Source organism: Hippopotamus amphibius, chromosome 6 (genome assembly GCF_030028045.1).
Source record: "Hippopotamus amphibius kiboko isolate mHipAmp2 chromosome 6, mHipAmp2.hap2, whole genome shotgun sequence".
NCBI lineage: Eukaryota > Metazoa > Chordata > Mammalia > Artiodactyla > Hippopotamidae > Hippopotamus > Hippopotamus amphibius.
This window is the reverse complement of record NC_080191.1, coordinates 103,098,336-103,114,179: the sequence shown is the minus strand read 5'-3', so window position 1 is coordinate 103,114,179 and position 15,844 is coordinate 103,098,336. Positions and strand designations below refer to the sequence as shown.

The window sequence follows — 15,844 nt, the reverse complement described above, 5'->3', positions numbered from 1 at the left end:
ATATGCGGAATCTAAAAATGGTACTGATGAACTCAGTGACAAGAACAAGGATGCAGATACAGAGAATGGACTGGAGAACTCGAGGTATGGGAGGGGGCGAGGAGTGAAGGGGAAACTGAGACGAAGCGAGAGAGTAGCACAGACATATATATACTACCAACTGTAAAATAGTCAGTGGGAAGTTGTTGTATAACAAAGGGAGTCCAACTCGAGGATGGAAGATGTCTTAGAGGACTGGGGCAGGGAGGGTGGGGGGGACTTGATGGGGGGGAGTCAAGGAAGGGAGGGAATACGGGGATATGTGTATAAAAACAGATGATTGAACCTGGTGTCCCCCCCCAAAAAAAAAATAAAAAAATAAAAAATAAAAAAAAAAAGAAGATAACACTATCATTATCACACTTAAATAACAAATCCTTAATATTGTTGAATATTCAACCCATGTTTATATTTTCCCATTGTCTCATAAACTTTTTCAGTTTATTTATTCAAATCAGAATACAAATAGGTTCATAAACTGCAATCAGTTCATATGCTCTTAAGTCCCCCTTTTTAATCACTAGGTTCCCATTCTATCCCCTTTTTCAAAATTTTTTTTTATTTGTTGAAGAAACTGAGTTGGTTGTTTTATGATGTTTCCCACAGTCTGGAGTTTGTGGATTATATTCCTGTCATATCATTTACTCTATACCTCCCTCCCCCTATAGGCAATAAATTTGTCTTGAAAGTGTTATATTTCCTTTCATTAGAAAAATAAATTAAGGAACTTCCCTGGTGGTCCAGTGGTTAGGACTCTGTGCTTCCACTGCAGGTTCAATCCTTGATTGGGCAACTAGGATCCCACATGCCGTGCAGTGTGACCAAAAAAATAAAAATTAAAAAAAAAGTTAAACAGTAGCATACCATAATACATGCACTTTTCTCTGCCTTACTTTTTTCACTCAATCTTATATCCTGGTGATCCCTCCACAGCAGTTCACAGAGGTGGTCCATGGTCCTCTTTTTACAGCTGCATAGTACTCCATCACATGGACACTACACAGCTTATTCATCCAGTCCCCTACTTATAGACATTTGGGTTGTTTGAAGTTTGTTGCTATTACAAATAGTGCTGCAATGAACAGCCAATATATCTCTTTGTATTTTTGCCAGGATATCTTTGGAATAGATTCCTAGAAGGGCCACAGCTGAGACAAGGGATAATTGCATCTATAGTTTTGCTAGAAATTGTAGGCACTCTGCTTTTAAACGCAACATGTTTCTAGAAATTTTGTCATAAAATGGATCCTGGGACAGATCCTATTTTAGTTATCTGTTGCTAAATAACAAATAATCCCTAAAAGTAGTGGCTTAAGACAGCACCATTTATTATTTCTCATGATTGTGCAATTCAGGCAGGTTTCCTCAGGGATGGTTTGTCTCTGCTGCATCTGGTTGGCTGAGACAGCTCGGCTGGGCTGGAGAATCCAAGACGGCTTTATTCACATTTCACACCTCAGCTGCAGCGGCTGGGATGGCTGGATGCTGGCTGGGCTTCCCTATCTCCATGTGGTTTCACATCATCCCGAATGCCAAGCTACTTAAACATGGTACCCAGATGCCGAGGCAGTAAAACTGGACGTTGCAAGGACTCTTAAGGCCCAGGCCCCAAACGCATACGACATTACTTTGACTTCTATTGAGCATGTCTCAAGGCCACAAGATTCAAGGGGGAGGGGAACAAACTCCATCTCTTGTTGGGAGGATGATGTACCTATAGATGATGTATGTATAGAGATGAAAGAAATTGTTGACGGCCATCTCTGCAGACAATTTACCACAGATCCCAACTGCATGTATGTGTTGCACAGACCACAAACGCATGCCCTGCTCTTATCTTATCTACTTCAGCGTCAGCAGACGCTGTAAGGGTCCACAAAGTTGGTGAGAAGTGGAACACCTCTTCAAACTGCAGGGTTCCGTGCATGCAGTGGTAGAGCTCCCGGGGGCCCAAAGTGGAGATAATATCTATTATGCAAAAGGGAGAAAGTCCTCCTTTGCAGCAGGACACTTGATCACCTGTCTAGAACATAAACCTATCAACAGCTATTGTGTTCGTTCCCGCTGTCTGTGTTTACTCAAGAACACTGTTCCAGGCACTGAACATAACAGACAAGGTCCCAGCCCTGATGGTACTTATATTCCAGATGGGGAAATGTGGAACTGATCAGGGATAGAAAGATAAACAAGAGAACATCCTGCCCTTGAGTTAGATATGATGTAGCTGAAAGTGGGGAAAGCATTGGTGATCTAGCTAGAACCAAGTAGAGATGATGGAAAGACGGACACAACTTTGTGTGAGTGGAGGGAAACAAGCCCAGATCAGGGCATCTGCTCTGCAGAAGTAGCTACAACACCAGCAGGAATGTCTGCAGAGGACAGACAGTCACGAGGAAGACAGCAATTCAGAGGAAAAGAGAGGAAGGTGGGGGAGCACTGAGGCTGGGGGAGCTGTGGGTTCTGCAGATGGGAGAGATGCATGGCGGGGACCAGCTTCTGCCTGGGTACCTGATGCCATATTGGCGGGTCCCAGGGGAACCTGTGTCATTAAAGGTTCTCACCAAGACGGCTTCCCCCCAAGGTGGACTCCCACTACTTGTTGAGAGAGGGAGCAAGACAAAATGGGGACTTAAAACTGACGGGTTGAGCTGGCAGGTAATGCAGCTCTGTGTAAAATATCACACTGTTTGAAAGTCAAAACTGGAGTCCCCTGACAGGTGTTCGAGGCTTGGTCCCTGGTCTTACCTCCACATGCTCTCCCTTGGTGATCTCACTCAGTCTGTGGCTCTCCAGAGCACCTAAATGCCAGTGACGCACAAAAGATCTTCAGCGCCGGCATCTTGCCGTACTTACACATCAACCATTGATCGTATAGCACAGGGAACTATAGCCAATCTCCCTGGGATAAGCTGCAATGGGAAAGAATATAAAAAAAGGATGCATATATGTGTATAACTGAGTCGCTTTGCTGTACAGCAGAGATTGGCACAACAATGTAAATCAACTACACTTCAAAAAAAAAAAAAAAGATCTACATACCACTCCGAAGCCTAATAGGCACCGTAAGTGCCATGTGGCCAAAACAGAATCCTTGATTCTTCCTGCAGAAACTCCACTCCTCCCCCAGCTTCCCTGTCAGGGAGTGGCTCCTCCAGCACCAAGTTACTCGAGCCAAAACACTGGAGTCTTTCTTGACTCCTCTCTCTTTCTAATACCCCACATGCCGCTGACCAGCTTGCCCTGTTATTCTACCTTCAGAATAGATCTCGGACTCAACCACTTGTCAACACTTCTTCGCCTGCACCAAGCCTCCGCCACCCCTCACCTTCTAACAGACCTCCCACTTCCTCTCATGCTCCCCTTGGTCCATTCCCTACACAACTGCCAGAGTACATTTTTACAAATACAAATAAGATCATAGAATATCCCTCAGTAAAATCCTCCAATGGCTTACCACGGCAATTAAATGGAAATTCAAACGCCTAACCTCTCATTTGGCTTACAAGGCCCAGATTATTCTGGCCCCTGACTTGGGCTTCAACCTCACCTTATGTTACACTTTTCTGTCCGTGCAGCGATCCAGCCACAATGGCCTTCTTTATGTGTCTGAAACATGCTGCACTTACTGCCTCCTTGGAACAGTGCTCTTCCCCCTCCACGTCTGCATGGCTGAAAACTCCTTTTTTAGGTCTCACTTTCTGGACAACCATATCTAAAGGAGCCCATAGTTAAAACTCACTAACCAAGGCAAGAGGTCACAGTGGTGACTAGAACCAAGTCCTAGCTCTTGTGGTACTTCCATTCTAACTCAAGAGATGCAGAACCTGGTAAGGTATACACTGTTACCCTGCTTTACAGCTTTCATAGCATTGATCATACTCTGAAAAATATCTTACTTATTCATTTTCTTATTATGTCCATCTCCCCTGTTCAGTATACAAAGAGAGACAGAACAGGGCTCTTAGCGATCTTGCTCTGGACAACACTTCCAGCCTTACACTGGGGCCGAGCATACAGCTGGATCTCAATGAATGGCTGTTAACCATATGAGTGAAGTGCTTACATATATTAAAAAATATAGGAGTAGCATTACAGTTATAAAGGAAGAATCTGTTACAGAAAAAAAGATGTTTATATTCCCTTCATCTCAATTATATCCTTCTAAACCTGGACCTCCCATCCCACCCCAACATTATGTTGATGTCAAGGGTTATTGGACCCATTCACTACATTTGCCAGCAGGGAAATGCATGTCAGGCTAATTACCCTAAAGTGACATACACTTCCTGGGGGGCAACATACCTCTTTGCTTCCTATAAAAATGTATTCTTTCAGGGCTGTGTTAAATGTAGATGTTCTGGTGATGGGTTCTGATGGTATTTTCTTCGGTCTTTGACATGAGCAATCATGACCCAGCCAGAACCAAGGAGACATAATGGAAAGACAAACACAACTGTGTGTAAGTGAAGGAAAACAAACACAGATTAGGGCACCTTCTCTTCACCCTATATGCACTAACACAAACCACAATGAACCTGACTTAGTCTGATGCTGGTCTATCTGACACTCTGGCCACTCAGTTTCCTGAACTCCTCACCTCCAGTAATCTTTTCCTCCACCCCACCTCAGGTACCCAATCCCGTGCTCATATAACTCCAAATCTTGATTTTAAGCACTCCATTGTTTGACCGCCACCTCCTGTCTCCCAGTTCACTTGTTCTAATACAAGCACTCCAACCACTCTCCAACCCCATCAGGAACTCTGATCCTTTGGCCCCATCCATTTTTCACTGTCCTTCCTCTACTCACTCTGCTTCATCCAGCCTAGATTCCCTGGTCCACTACTGTCATCACTTCCTCGTGCACATCCATAACGCCCTTGCCGTTTTCTTTCTCTTTCATGCTTGCCCAGAAAAACTCCAGTCCTGGTTAAAGCCACCTCTCCGCCTACTTTGTCCTTACACCCAAGCAATGGAAAAAACCTGATTAAAACAGTCATAACTGTGTTGTTTAAACTTTTGATCATCAATTACAGGAGGGCCCTTGGCAGTACCCGGTAACTCTTCATGTCCTTAGTCTACCCTCTCTCATTCTTCCTGACTCTTGATGCCCAGTCCTCACTCATACCTGATACTCTCACCTACTGATGCACTGGGAAGAAAACAAAACAAAAGAGAGCTAACAGAATCTTGTCCAATAATCTCATCTTCTCTACTTTCCCTACCTCCGTGCCTTAAGATGGATGAAGTATCTGTGCTCTTAATTAAGGCTACTTTTTCTGTTGAGACAATTCTCCATGTGTCTCGTATTTCTTTTGTTTCAGGCTATCTTATCAAGGATGTTTGTAGAGTGAACAGCCTTGGAGATAGAGATAGTGCCTCTCTTTGGGACCAACATCATGGATGCTCACTGTCCACTGTAATAAAGATGTCCCTCTCTGGAGCAAAGGGCAGGCATGTTTGCTGCCCCATATAAAAGATTCAGGGTCACTGAGTTCAGATTTCCTTAAAAAAAAAAAAGGATTTATTTATTTGTTAATTTGGCTGTGCCAGGTCTTAGTTGCTGTACACGGGATCTTCAGTGTGGTGTGCGGGATCTTTAGTTGCAGCATGTGGATCTTTTAGTTGCAGCATGAGGGATCTTTTTAGTTGTAGCATGTGGAATCTTTTTAGTTGCAGCATGTGGGCTGTTAGCTGTGGCATGCAACTAGTTCCCTGACCAGGGATTGAACCCGGGCCCCCTGCATTGCGAGCATGGAGTCTTAACCACTGGACCACCAGGGAAGTCCCCAGATTTCCCTACTTGTAATGCAACCCACTGCATGTGCAGGTGTCACCTGGCCCTCTTCACAGTGCTCTGTAGGAACTGAGGTTCAGGAAATGGATGCAAGAAAATCTGATACTCTGGCTACCGCTATTGCTGCAAAAAATGAAATCTTCTGTCTCTGACCCAGGAGTTTCATGTTTTCTGTCAGCATCCATGAAATTGTGACAGGCTAACTTGTTCACATGCAAGCAGGGTAAAGTCTCAGACACTTCAGAGCTCTTGACCTGTTCTCCTACATCTTCTGAACTGCATCTCACACCCCTCGCCCCCCGCTTGCCTTCTCAAGGACTTTGGTCCTCCAGGCATCTGCTCCCTTTCACCTGGTCAGTTTTCCCCTTTCGACTGTATCACTCTTCAGCCTATACACACGTAACAGCTCCCATCTTAAAAGACAAAAACAACTTCCCTTAGGCTTCTCATTCCCCTCCATCTACTGCCCCATTTCTCTGCTGCCTTTTAAAACAAGACTACTTGAAAAAAAAATTGTATTTTTGCTCCACTTCTTTACTTCTCATTCCCATCAGACTTTCAATGACACCAGTTTTCTGAAACCCTTCCTAAGGCTGTCAGCAGCTTCCACAAGGTCTAATCCAATGGTCAATTCTCCTTTCTCTTTTTATTGGACTTGGCAGCATTCAACCAGGTGACTACTCTCTTTCCTGAAATACATTCTCTCTTGATTTCTGTTGTTTTTTTTCCCCACTCAATCTCCTTTACTGGCTCTTCCTACTGTACTGAGGTTATGTTATCTTTGCCCTTTGTTTCATTAATACAGTATATTACATTAATTGATTTTCATATGTTAAACTAACCTTGCATTCCTGAAGTAAATCCAACTTGGAAATGGCATATAATTTTTTTTTAAGTGTTGAACTCAATTTGATACTTTGTTAAGAATTTTTGAATCTTTGTCCATGAAGGATTGTCTGTAGTTCTGTTTTGTTTTGTTTTTCTTGTGACATCTTTGTCTGGCTACAGTATCAGGGTAACACTGGCCTCATAAAATAAACTGGGAAGTGTTCTCTTTGTCTTCTGAAAAGAGTTTATGAAAGACTGGTATTATTTCTTCTTTAAACATTTAATAGAATTCATCAGTAAAACCACCTGGGCCAGGGATTCTGTTTGTGAGATTTTAAATTACTAATTCAATACCTTTACTTGTAGGTTTAGTCAAATATTTTATTTCTTCTTGAGTTGGTTTTGTTGCATACTCCTACAAATTGTCCATTTCATCCAAGTTTTCTAATTTGTTGGCATTAAGCTGTAGATAATATTCCCTTATAATCCTTTCAATTTTGGTAGGGTTGGTAGCAATATCCTTTTTCTTTCCTGATTTTGATAATTAGTGGCTTTTCTCTTGTTTTCTTAGTCAGTCTAGTTAAGGGTTTGTCAATTTTGTTGATCTTTTCAAAGAACCAACTTAAAATTTTTTTCTCTATTGTTTTTCTGCTATAACATTTATTATTTCATTCCTTCTGCTTGCTTTGGGTTTAGTTTTCTCTTTGCTTTCTAGTTTTTTTCGGTGGAACCTTACATTTTTGATTTAAGACCTTTTTCCTTTTCTGATATAGGCACCTAAAGTTATACATTTCTCTCTAAGCACTGCTTTAGATGCATCCCATAACTTTGCTATGCTGTATTTTTGTTTTCATTCAGCCCAACTTAATTTAATTTCCCTTGCAATTTCTTCTTTGACTTACTGGTTATGTAGAAGTGTATTGCTTAATTTCCAAATATGTGGTGTCTTCTGAGATTTATTTATCATGGATCTCTAATTTAATTTCTGTTTTTTTTTTTTTACTTTCAAATCTCTACTTTTTTTTGTTTTATTTATTTATTTTTTTAAATATTATCTCCTTTTTATTGAAGTACAGTTGATTTACTATGTATTAGTTTCAGGTGTACAGCAAATGATTCAGTTATACATATACACGTATATATATTCTTTTTCAGATTCTTTTCCATTATAGGTTATTACAAAATATTAATATAGTTCCCTGTGCTATACAGTAGGTCCTTGTTGTTTATTTTATATATAGTAGTCTAATTTAATTTCATTGTGATCAGAGGCCATACTTTGTATAATTTCACTATGGTTTATTTTATTGGGACTTATTTTGAGTTTCAGCATATGGTCTATCCTAGAAAATGTTCTATGTACATGCAAAAAGAAATGTCTATGTTGCAGTTACTAAGTGTTCTATAAATATCAGTTAAGACAAGTTAGTTGATAGCGTTATTGAAGTCTTCTATAGTTGTTCCATCAATTTCTGAAAGTAGGGTGTTAAAATCTCTATTACTGATTGTCTCTCTTTTCATTTCTCCTCGGTTTTGTTTCATACAGTTTAGGGTTTGGTTCTTAGATGTATATATATTTATAATTGTTATATCTTCTAGATGTTTTGACCTTTTATCAAAAATGTCTCTAGTAATATTTCTTGTCTTAAAGTTTATTTCGTCTGATATTAATATAGGCACTCTGGGTCTCTTGTGGTTACTTTTTTTCCTATTTTTTTTTAAATTTGAAGTATAGTTCATTTACTGCAATGTTGTGTTAATTTCTGCTGTACAGCAAAGTGATTCAGTTATACATACATATACATTGTTTTATTTAATATTCTTTTCCATTACGGTTTATCATAGGATACTGAACAGAGTTCTCTGTGCTACATAGTAGGACCTTGTTGTTTATCCATTCCATATATAATAGTTTACATCTGCTAACCCCAACCTCCCGCTCCATCCCTCCCCCAAGACAACCACAACTCTGATCTCTATGTCTGTGAGTCTGTTTCTGCTTTGTAGGTAAGTTCATCTATGTCATATTTTAGATTCCACATATAAGTAACATCACATGGTATTTGTCTTTCTCTTTCTGACTTACTTAGCATGATCATCTCTAGGTCCATCCATGTTGCTGCAAATGGCATTATTTTGTTCTTTTTTACGGCTGAGTAGTATTCCATTGTATATATGTACCACATCTGTCATATTCCTTTGCATATTTGTACATCTGTCAATGGACATTTAGGTTGTTTCCATGTCTTGGCTATTGTGAATAGTGCTGCTATGAACATAGGGGTGCATGTATTTTTTTGAATTACAATTTTATCTGGGTATATGCCCAGGAGTGGGATTGCTGGATCATATGGTAATTCTATTTTTAGTTTTCTGAGAAAACTCCATACTGTTTTCCATAGCAGGTGTACCAATTTACATTCTCTTCTGGTTATTTTTTGCATGTTGTATATTTTCCATCTTTTACTTTCAATCTACTTATATCTTTGAATCTCAGGTGTGTCTCTTGCTGACCTCTGACAGAGAGTTGCCTTTTTTCTTTTTCTTTTTGGTTGCATTGGGTCTTCGTTGCAGTGCATGGGCTTTCTCTAGTTGTGGTGAACAGGGGCTACTCTTCATGGCAGTGCATTTGCTGCTCATTGCCGTGACTTCTCTCGTTGTGGAGCATGGGCTCTAGGCCTGTGAGTTTCAGTAGTTGTGGCACACAGGCTCAGTAGTTGTGGCTCGTGGACTCTAGAGCGCAGGCTCAGTAGATGTGAAGCACGGACTTAGCTGCTCCAAGGCATGTGGGATCTTCCTGGACTAGGGATCAAACCCATGTCCCCTGCGTTGGCAGGTAGATTCTTAACCACTGCGCCACCAGGGAAGTCCATGCTTCCTTGCTCTTTAACAGACTTTATATCACACTATGTATACAATTGTATATTTTTATGTCAGGCAGTCTATTATATGCATTTTCCACATATTTCAACCACAGAGAAGCACTCAGCAGCAGAGAGATAATTGAAGCAGTTAAGCAGATAACCCCTTAGAAGAGCTTTTGACTCAATGAAATGGTTCCAGGGCCCTTTTGTTGAAATAACTGCCCTTGTCAAAGAACTGGACAGGTCCAACGGTTGGTTTGGAAGAAAAGATGTCTGAGCAGCACCTAGTACATCATGAGTCTCGGTTATACTTGGTTCTTAGTTTCTTACTTTGTGAAATATAACAAAAGAAAGGCATTTTCTCCTGTATATTTGGTAAAATTCACCTGTAAAATGGCTGGATCTAGTGTCTTGGAGAAGTGGTATGAACTAGTTTTTTACTGTTGATTATGTGTGTACGTGTGTATACATACATAAATCTTACATAGTGTCAAGTTTATTGATTTTATGGTATTCTAAGGCTTTATCTGCTTGTCTGTTAGTTTCTGATGGTGCATTTGCCAATTTCTCTACATAGTTCCATCAAATTTTGCTTTATTGGTTAAGCACACACAAATTCGTGAGTGTATCATGACTATATCTTCATGGGGGATAGTTCCTTTTATGATTCCTACAAATCACCTCTTTATTTCTATCAGTCCTTCTTGCCTTAAATTCTTATGCCTGATATTAATGTTATTAGATGAACAACTTTTGGGTTAGTGTTTTCTTGGTATACAGTTTTCTTTAGCTGCCTTTCCCCAAACTTTTTGGTAATATGTTCTAACCATAGATCTTGCAAACAGCACATAGTTGGGTTTTTTTAAAAATCCAGTCTGACTGTATTTATTGTGTTGTTGGTGCTTTTTAATAGACAGGTCTAAACCATGTATATTTATTGTGACTAACAATATACTTGGAATTCTTTCTACAATCTTATTTGAGTTTCCTATTTATCCTAGTTTCCTATAATTTTAGTTTGCTTTTCCTTTTCTTCTTTTTTGCCTGCTAATCTGGTAACTAACTTTTCTCTAGGGCATTTTTTTTTCTCTTTCTCTATAGGTTTGGAAGTTACACATTCTATTTCTCTTATTTTGGTGAATCTCCTTCTATATTTAATATGTATGTCACTAGTGGACCCATTTTTTAAAATAAATTTACTTATTTATTTATTTTTGGCTGTGCTGGGTCTTCGTTGCTGTGCTGGCTTTCTCTAGTTGCCGTGAGCAGGGGCTACTCTTCGTTGCAGTGCAAGGGCTTCTCATTGCAGTGGCTTCTCTTTGTAGTGGAGAACAGGCTCTAGGCACACAGGCTTCAGTAGTTGTGGCTCATAGGCTCTAGAGCACAGACTCAGTAGTTGTGGTGCACAGGCTTAGCTGCTCTGCAGCATGTGTAGCCTTCCTGGACCAGGGCTTGAACCCATGTCCCCTGCATTGGCAGGCTGATTCTTAACCACTGTGCCACCAGGGAAGTCCAGTGATAACCTTTTAAACAGCTTTTCTATATTTGGAATAATTCCCTGGTTATAGATCCCTCTTCCCCAGTGTAAAATTGAGATCTCAGATTCCCTGCCTCCCTTGCAGCTAGGATACAGGCCTATGACAGTGGCTCTGCTAACCAGAAGGACCAGTGAAAATGTGAGGATGTGAGGACACAAGCTCTGCACTCATCTCCCACTGTCCTGATGTAGGTAGAGGCCAATCTAGTTTGTAGAGGTGGCAGTGGCTGCAAGACCAGTTTTCTGACACGGAATTGGCATTGATGCTGATTGCAGAAGCAGATGAAGAGAAGTTGAGCTCCTGGCATTTGGTGTTTGATGGGAGTAGCAGCAGTTTCTTTATCACACAAGCTCTATTACATGGTTTAGAGCACTTTTTCTAGATGTTCAGCCCAAGCTTGTTTTTTCAGTTCTCCCAGTGACTCTGGGAGCTGCTGAAGATCAGTTTACGAAATTCTTGCTTGAACTGTGTTGTCTGCAACAAAAAACTTTAATCAAGGTAATAGCTCGTCAAAGTCTAAAATTTAAGACTATCTCACTCCTTCTGAATAAAAAAAAGTCATCTTTAACTCAGAACTCCTTTCTGCCATCATCTACCACATTTTTACAGGCTAACAACTTAATTTCACCTGGTTTTAAAATTCCAAAATACCAGTACTTAAAAAAATACTACTGATTTAGATTAACTGAGATATTCACTGATTTATGTTTATCCTTCCTTCTCCCACTCACTTATTCCTTTTGGGTTCAGTTTTTTTTTGCTGGGGTATATTCTTTCATATTTTTTTCAATGACCAACTGTGAGTCCTAAATTTTAAAAATGTGTTTATTTTATTCTTCCTCTTGAAAGATGGTCTAACTAGGAATAGAATTCTGGTTTCTCAGTTATGGACTCTCAGTATGTTGAAGATATTTTCCATTGGCTTCCACAGCCTATTGTTGCTCACAAATCTGCTAACAGAATGACTGTCACTCCTTTTAGGATAATTTGACTCTCCTCCGTGGTGAATTTGAACAATTTCTTATTGTATTTGGTATTCTCTAATTTCACTACTATGCATGGGTCTCAATTTAAAAAACTTATTGTGCTTGAGCATCAGCATCTTCCTTTGATCTGATAACTCATTTTTCTTCCACTCTGACAAATTCTCACAGATCATCGCTACGGAGATTGCTTCTCCTTCATACTCTATTTCCTCCCCTCCATAAGTCTTTTAAATGTATATAAGGTCTTCCAGATTCTATGCTCTAGGTCTCGGAAGATATCTTTGCTGCTTTGGCAGTTTATTATACGCATTTTCCGTGTACTTCAGGTTCGTCATAAAAACCATTTCATGATAAAAGGACTATCTTGCTCAAAAGTCATCAATAGTTGTCTATGTCCTACCACATAAGCTACTCTTTTGGCTTTCCAGGTCCTCATGCATCCAGGCCCTGTCACTGCTTAGTTGGATAACCATGGGCACACCCCTTCTTTGGGCCCCAGGTTCCTAACCCATAAAGATTACTGAAAAACTTAAATGACGTAAAGCACACAATGTGCTGGAGAATGCCCACCACAGTAAGTAAACTTCGGTATGGTTGCCTAGCTCACAGCAATTACCCTGGTGGTCACATCTACATAACAGCTTTCCTCCCACAATCTTAGACATGAATTCTGAATGGAAGCTGTCATCAATTCTCAGACCTTGCTTCCTTGGTTGTAGTGACTGGCTGAGGCATGGCAACATGAGTTTAACCTAACTGATTAGTCAGTCCTTGAGACTTTTAAAATTTGGGGTTTCCTTTATAACTGCATAGTACTTAAGACATGAGTTAAGCTGCTAGCTGCAGTAAGGGAGAATGAAAGTGACATTTAGAAAAGGGTGGGGCAATAAGGGTGGGAGAGAGAGATTGCTGATACCATGCAAGCTCCTGGTCTCACTGGCTTCGATGATATGGGATTTTTCAATACTACAGATTCCTTTAATATTTGAATATTATGTATATATAATATATATACGCCAGAATAATCTTATAATAAAGATTTCAAAAATAGTATCAGAATTTGAATATGAAACTTATTTCATTTTATTGCCCAATGACATAGATTTCTTTCTTTCTTTTTGTTTTTTGGCTGCACTGAGTCTTCATTGCTGCACGCAGGCTTTCTCTAGTTGCAGTGAGCGGGGGCTACTCTTTGTTGCAGAGCACCAGATTTTCATTGCAGTGGCTTCTCTCATTGTGGAGCATGGACTCGAGGCGTGTGGGCTTCAGTGGTTACAGCACGCGGGCTCAGTAGCTGTGGCATGCAGGCCCTAGAGCGCAGGCTCAGTAGTTGAGGCACGGGGCTTAGTTGCTCTGCAGCATGTGGGATCTTCCCGGACCAGGGATTGAACCCGTGTCCCTTGCATTGGCAGCTGGATTCTTAACCTCTGCACTACCAGGCACGTCCTACATAGATTTGTTACTCCTATTTTTCAGAATGACTGTTACCCTCTCTCCAGTCATGGAAATGTAATTGTTGTAATAATAACATTAAATTTGAATGGTTCTGCAGAGTTCCCACAGGCTTTCATACCATTATCTTATTTGATTTTGTGAGATGAGTAGGCCAGGTAATGTTATGCTTAGTTTTCACAAATAGTGAAATTAAGAAGCAAATTAAATGATATTCAGGGTGGAGGAGGCTGAGAACCACGCTGGATATTAAGCATTACCTATCAGGAGAGCTTGGAACCTTCTATTTACAAGTTGTCAGGGATGGTGCCTTTTAAATACTTTCATTAATTATTGTTAATTAGAAAATTTCAGGAGAGCCCTGAAAAGTTTCATTAGCTCAATCCTAAAACCTATTAAAATGCATACTTGGTCCACAATTTATGTTTGTACTCTCAAATGTACTTGTTTTCCCAGAAGTGAATCTTTGCCTTGTTCCTAATCAAGTTCCTCTTATGTTTTTAAATTCTAGAACTTTAACTTAGAGGAGAGATTATTAGGGGTGGTTGGGGGGGCATGGGGGATGTATTAATTCCTGGCTAGACATCTACAGTGCTTAACAGGCAGGTGTATAAATGAGGGTAAATTCCTACACTCCTGGACTAAGAACTCTGTATTTGACATAGCACATGGGTAACTGTTTACAAAGGTGACTTGTGATCAAAAAGTACTCTAGTAATATTATCACAACACCTCTGTTTCGGAGAACTCAAGCGTTTTCCCAATATTAAGTCCTTCACCCTCACTGACAGGAGAGGCTAGGTGGGAAACAGTATCCCTATTTTACGTGCAGGAGCTGATGAAGTAAAGGGCAGAGAGGTACTGAGTATGCAAAGCAAGAGCAGTCTGGCTTCATCATGAGTGTTACCTTACAGTTGTGAGAATCTCTCTATTTTAAGTAGAAAATATAATTTATGATGAGCAATGTCATTTTAGATAAGAAATTATTTCTACAGAATCGAGGCTTTGGTATGTCAAAGAATGTTGGAAGGATCATGCTATTAATCAGCAGTGTTTTTCATTTTGCACTCCAATATTTTCATTTTTTTACGGGGCTAAAAGTAGCTTTCTGTTATAAGTGCAGCCCTATAAGACACTGACAGTCCTGGCATAGGTCCCCTTTTCTCCTGACTGCCATTAGACCCAAATCGATCCTCTAAATAAAGTCTGTCCCAAGATACACAATTGATGTAGGGAACAGGAAACTTTTTAAAACCAAGCCTGACGTCACACATTTGTGTTCCAACCATCTGTACCTTTTATTAACCAAGGGCTGGAGTCGCCCGGGCGGACAGACACAGGCGCACAGCAGTCTTCTCCCACACAAGCCTGGAATGGCAACAGTGTGCGGCTGCCTAAGAAAGAAAAGCCGCTTCAGAGCTGTGGGGTGGCGTGGGGGCGTGTGTAGCAGGGTGAGGGAGTCATTCCTCTCCTCCTCCATCCAAGGATGCTGTTTATTGGAAATCCAGCACATCGTTTTTTTTTTTTTTTTAATTGATCTCTCTTGAGTGGGAGGCCTTCAGATGCGAAAGAAGAAAGGGGGGAAAATGCAAGCCTGGCAGGAGGATGTTGGGAGAGAACCATCGCCTTGCTTCGGTTTGGAACTGCGGGTAAAGAAAGGCTCAGACATCCAAACCAGTCTGGCTGCAAAGACGCTGCCTTTCCACCCAGAATGCCAGCATCGCCCCCCCTCCCCCACGGTTGCTGCCTCCGGGAGCGCGGCCACCCCCAGACGTCCCCTCTAACCCCCACCCCCAGGTCCGGAAAGGCGAAGAGGGGCGCTCTTCCTCCTTCGACGTGCCAGGCGCGGCCAGTTCACGCTCCCCCTCCGCCCTCCCCCCGGCCCTGCCCTCCTGCCCGACCGCCACCCCCAGGGGGACAGCCGCCTCCCGGAGACCACCTCTCACTCCACTCCCTTGGCTCTCCCATCCCGCGGAAGCCCAGGGGCGAATCCTCGCTCTCCCTCCACGTGCGAGTCCGGCTCGGTTCCCCCTCCCCTCGTCGCTCCTGGGAAGGCAGCAGCCTCCAGGTGCCCACCTCTCACGCCCTTTTCGGCCCCTCACCCAGTCCCCGCAGCCTCCTCCGGCTTCGGGGAGCGTCCGCCGCTCCCTCCACGTGCCAGCCCCGGGCAGTTAACCCCCAGTCCCCGGGACCCGCGCCTCAAGCCGGGGCTCCGCCCACCGCGCCGAGGGCGCGCGCCCCGGGCACCTGGCCGCCCCTCCCCCGGCTCCGCGCCCTCGCTCGCCCCCGCCCCGCGCTCCCGGCTCCGCGCCCACCCTCGCCGCTTCCTCCCCCGCCCCTA

At 42.0% G+C, this 15,844-nt stretch overlaps 1 long non-coding RNA gene and 1 other non-coding gene across 2 annotated transcripts; both read right to left on the bottom strand.

The window, feature by feature from the left end:
• Nucleotides 1-2,880: 2,880 nt before the first annotated feature.
• LOC130856062 (uncharacterized) lies at nt 2,881-15,774 on the bottom strand. Its single transcript, XR_009054422.1, has 3 exons — nt 15,606-15,774; nt 14,799-14,893; nt 2,881-2,948 (listed from the first exon to the last, which is right to left on the bottom strand). It is a non-coding gene; the product is annotated as an uncharacterized LOC130856062 (long non-coding RNA).
• Nucleotides 5,750-5,822, bottom strand: TRNAC-GCA (transfer RNA cysteine (anticodon GCA)). Its single transcript has one exon. It is a non-coding gene; the product is annotated as a tRNA-Cys (tRNA).
• Nucleotides 15,775-15,844: the final 70 nt, after the last annotated feature.